This window comes from Festucalex cinctus, chromosome 6 (assembly GCF_051991245.1).
Source record: "Festucalex cinctus isolate MCC-2025b chromosome 6, RoL_Fcin_1.0, whole genome shotgun sequence".
NCBI classification, from domain to species: domain Eukaryota; kingdom Metazoa; phylum Chordata; class Actinopteri; order Syngnathiformes; family Syngnathidae; genus Festucalex; species Festucalex cinctus.
Window position 1 is genome coordinate 27,735,876 of NC_135416.1, and position 5,360 is coordinate 27,741,235.

At 38.4% G+C, this 5,360-nt stretch overlaps 1 long non-coding RNA gene across 1 annotated transcript; it reads right to left on the minus strand.

The window, feature by feature from the left end:
* LOC144021254 (uncharacterized) lies at window positions 1–1,159 on the minus strand. Its single transcript, XR_013284086.1, has 3 exons — window positions 910–1,159; window positions 667–808; window positions 1–563 (listed from the first exon to the last, which is right to left on the minus strand). It is a non-coding gene; the product is annotated as an uncharacterized LOC144021254 (long non-coding RNA).
* Between the last annotated feature and the right edge of the window lie 4,201 nt (window positions 1,160–5,360).

A 5,360-nucleotide genomic window follows, 5' to 3' on the forward strand; every position in this document is an offset into this window, starting at 1 on the left:
CTGAAAGAAGTAGAGCAGCCTGTGACTCAGAAAACAGGAGTAGAACTCAGACGAGGACATCTGACACTATTGCAAAACCTATTCTACATTCCAACCCTGAAGGTTGCACGGAAAGCTGAAGAGTTGCTCTCTTCGTGTGGTTCCTCCAGGCCTTGTAGGTTGTGGCAGCTTCCTCACAACATCGCTTTTAGGAACATGTGCAACATCATTTTCCTTTATCGCAAAGATGGGTCTCTCCCACACTTTCCTGTTTCCCTGGGTTCTTCTGAGAAATTGTGTGAGTATTTCATCACCGTCAACTTTCTCAACCATGCCAATGTAACGGACATTCCTGAGTTTGGTTGCAAAATTGACAATGACAAAGTCACCCACTGACAGATCTGTGCTTTCTGGTTGACCACTCTCAGGGTCAGATCTTTCATCATCAGATGTTTCAAGTGGCACAGGAACATCACTCGCCTCAGAGCTGCTATAAATGATTTTCTTCTTGATTGGTTTCTTTTTGTACTGTATAGACACCTGTTTCATCCACATTAAAAATTTTGTGTGGGGCAAATTTATGCCTGTAAAGAGTGGAGAAAAAGAGAGAAATAGATAAGAATTCAAACTTAATCTCAGAGATAAAGCCTTAATAAAATATTTGCAATTAAAAAATAATTATGTTACCTGTCCATGACTACTGCCAGGTTATCAAAGAACTCCCCAACGGTTGTTTTGTTGAACGCAGTGGCCCTTCCAAGGGATGTTGCTTCTGGAGTTCGGACAGAAAGATGGCGACGTGCTAGGAAGCTCCGAAACCATTCTTGACCTATAGACAATCCATTAGTAAAAGAGTTAGCCTCTTTGGGAAGATCAGCTTAGTTAACTTATTGTACTAAATCATATGATCTTTTGCACACTCTGACCTACCTGCACACTGCACCTCCTTCCAATTAGGAGGGATAACAACATTGTTTCTTTCTGCATATTCAAATGCAAGTTGACGACACTTAGCTGGAGAGAGGCCATGGAACTGTTCAGCAAGTTCTTTCAGGTGTTTGGAAAGTTCTTCCTCCATCTCATCAGTGAAAATTCTCTTTGCCTGAGCCACTGCACCCCAAGCTACTGATTTCACATCCCCTTTCTCCTTTTTCTTTATGAATCTTAGGAGACTTGACTTGTCAATAATTCGATCCCTTGAAACTGCTCTTAAAGACTTATTTCCCTCCTTGACCTCTGTGGCTGCAATTTTCATCTCTTCAAGGGAGGTATTGCCCCAGGTTGTCTTCCTGTTGTGTTTCCTTGGCATGATGGCTTTTTTAAAAACTGTTTCTGACATGAAAAACAAAACATGAATGAAAAGTGAAATCATGTATGAAAAGGGGAAAAATGAGACACCGTCTTACTTTGCCCCATGGCATTTGTCTCACTTAAACCCACCACCACCATTTTATAAAGAACAACCTCTCTTGACAACACAGACTAATCTTTAGCTAGCACTGTCACATCATTTTATAAGTTGTGACGAGTAACACGGGCTGAGGGCTGAGCGGATGTCACCGAAAGTTAAAATATAGATGATGTCACTAACAGGTATAATGTGAACCTGTGCCATGTATTAACAAATGAATGCAACGATGGAATGATTGTTTGAGATAATCGCTATGTCACACAAATCTGGTATGTCACACAACACTGGTCTGAAATGTCTTTGGTGTGGTTGTCAACTTCATTAGCGTTTAAACATGCCCCATAATTGGTAAATATACTTGCAGCCAGCATAAAACACATATATACATATCCATTTACGGTAACACAATTGCACACACTTTGCACACACAACACGCTCACATGTCAAAGCACATACTTAAATGGAGTGCGGGAGTAAAGGCTTTTTGACATGTCGCCATGAGATTGCAAGAAACGTGGTTTTGACATAACATGTATTTTATTTGAGTGTGGTTTGAGTTTTATGTGCATATTAATCAGTATTGGTGTGGGGCATTATGAGTAAAAAGCTTTGAAGGGATTTTATTCACAAATGGGAAGTACAGTTTATTTTAAAGTCATGAATGTTTTGTCTGCATAGAAAATTGGACCTTGTCAACAAATGGGTTTTGCAAAGCTGTTAAGGTCGCAGTTTTAAGAGGAACTGAGAAGAGGAAGTAAGCACCAGACATTTAGAACTCAGCAGTTCAAACTTTGGTACGGACTGACTGGAACACACTCATCTGTGCTTAGTCATGCTATGTTCAGCATCCCGAGGTTATAAATTGGCGGGGACGAAACGAGGCGGGTGTGCAAAAAAGATCGAGGCTCTCTCTCTGTCGAGAAGGGCATTTTCGTCTCTGCGCCCCATTTACCCCTATATGCTAAATGAGGAAGTAATTCTAACAATCAAAATAAGAGTAATTTGTGGTAGACACATTGTCTTGATTGGCTGTTAGAAGATAATAGTTCCCCTTGTTTTGATCAGTTTTATTAAATTAAACAGCCGGGGTAGTAAATGGTAAACTTCCTCAATTATTTTCTTTGAGCTACTAGTTTAGCTCAAAGATAATTAGGCCCAGGTGGTTCATCACAGAATAGCTACCTGTCGTGACCACCCAGCAAAGGAATAATTCTTTTTCAAAGCTTTTGCCCTTCTTTTTGGTTTTTGATTTTTCTTTTCTTTTTATTTTTTCTTGTTTCTTCAATTGATGGTCTGGAGTAAGGAGCAACAAATTTGTGAGTACATGTGATTCTGTTCTGTTTGAATTTATGATGTGACTCATTAATTTTTGTCATTAATCAACATATATTCATTATTGTACAAATTTTGCTTTGCTATTGGTTTGAACACTGATCAAGTAATAAATCAAGAAAGACAAGATGTGGTTTAGGGTTTTCATGTGTGTGGTCACATTAATCATTGATTTTTTAAACCCAACCTTCACCTTCCTGCTTTAACACTTTTCTCTCACTATTTGAGTCATACTTAGAGATACCTTATTGAATAGATAATAGTTCCATCTACATGTCGGCTGCGTTCCCAAAAATTCCTGAAAGGTTATTTCGGCTTACATAAACAAATAAAACAAGCCCTTACGGTTCTAACAAGGACAGTAAAACATATTTAGGTCATTCTAAGTGCAACCGATCATAAGGAAAGGAGCCGCTGTAAAAAGAGTGTGATTAGATTTTATATCCTTAAATCATCAAAGGTTACTTGTTAAGGGTGTAGTCTAATGGAAGCCGGGGCTGACACTCTAAAACTGGGGCGGTGAGAACCTAAACGAATCCTTTTCAACGCCAGCTTGAAGCGTCCCCGTCATCTCTGTAAATCCCGTGTTACTACGGTTGGAGATAAAAGGGGGGCCTTAACCCTTTGTAACGGAGAGTTGGCCAGGTAAGCGAGATCAGACAGTTGATAGTTCAACAATATGTGGGATATACGTTTTTCCACTTGAGTCAAATAGCTTTAGTGCAACAGTTGATTAAGTTCAAAGCAAAAAAAAAGTACTTTTACATCCCCAAAATATATTTTTGTCTAAAACACATGCTTACCTCAGCACAATCAAGTCATCTTCTTCATGGCCAAGCTGAAATGGGAGGGGCTTGATACCAAATTGGTCACATGACCACAAATGTGCCCTTTTTTCTAGATACAGGTGGTGTCTCACATTACCCAGTGTCTCACAGTACCTCACTCTCCCCTACTGGTCATTTATTGCTGTTGCAGTCAAGTTAAAATGACATTTTTCACAACATGTATTAGTGAACTTTAAAGGCATTTTGAAAACAAAAAGCAAAAAATACAGTTAATCTTTAGCACCTGTTAATATTGATGTATATAAAAAACATCAATAAACACAGAATTGAAACAGTTTTGTTTTTCAAATAATTTTATGAAAAATGTAACAACATTTTACAACGTTTACAAAGTTCAAATAGTCACCTAAGGCTGTTTGAAAGCGCTATATAAATAAAGATGACTTGGCCATTTGCTTCAAAACAACTTTTTTTCAATGTACTTGAAAGTCAGATATGCAGTAAATAGACACTTTTATAAACCATTACCTACAATGTATTAGTATGATTAAACAAATTCTGAAAATGTGATTGAAAACATCACTACGGACAAAAATAGTACAACTGCAACAGTAACACATCAAAATGCTACGTTCTCACCAAATCCGAAAAGGCGAACTGGAACGAAGCGTTTCACCGCGTAAAGTGTTTTTGGAACACTTGCTGCTCATTCGCGCTTTCGTGCTCATCGGAGCGGAGGAGGCGTGTCCCTTGGTGAACAAGGAAGTGGAGCACTTTAGCGAGTCAACTATGGAAGTAAATCTGTGCCATCAGACTTCGACACTGAATTTATAACACTGAATTTTTACCGCCTTGAATTTGTAACACTGAATTTTTTCAGCCTTGTATTTGTAACATTGAATTTTTTTCACCATCGAAATTCAACATGGGGAAAAAAATCAACATGTCCAAAATTCAAGTGGAAAAAATAATTGTACGTGAAAAAATTTCATTGAGAAAAAATTGTACGTGAAAAAAATTCATTGTGAAAAAAATTCGACGCGAGATGCTGTGACTATCGCGAGACCGGTAGCGAGACTGGGAAAATCTAACATGGCGGCGCCCTGCTGCTAAAATAGAATTAGCTTTATATTTCTAATTAAACCCGAATTTAACGACTATCCAGTGTGGACGACCTCGAACGCTTTATTGACGATTATTTTTATAGCTGCGCGATGGATGATATACTGGCCTTCTGCTATCCAGGTAGTTAAACACCTCCACACAATAAGTCTCAGACGCCAGGATGGGTTTAGACCTTTCTTTATATGGCAGGTGTGAAACTGTAGCAACAAATACAGAATAAACAAGTAAATAAAATATTCATGAGTCAATCATGTTATGCTAATCACTGATTATTTGGGCAACAAACATGACGGAGCACTCAACAACGTAAAATAGTGCGCTTATTTACAGTTTCCAAAGGGTCAACTTTACATTAATTTACTCTTGCTCAAATGCAAAATACTTACAGGGAATGCCTTTCACGGACCCAATACAAGAGACGACTCAATAACAACTTCTTTACTCGTTCCATAAATCCTTACTCACGTGAGCAGGAAGCTCACAGTCTTCTTGTGCGGTGTCAGTCTCTCTCTTAAAGGGGCAGCGCCTTATTTAAAGGTAAGGTAATTACACCAAAACAAACGTCTTACTTTCGAGCAACATGTTATTAATTACCAAAATAATAATAACAGAGACAAAAGGCAAATAATAATAACAGGGACAAAACAGATGATCTGGTGGCTAGTCGTGATAATCCTTCGAAAAAAAGGAAAAATGACTCGTCAACAGATACGGATGATTTAGTA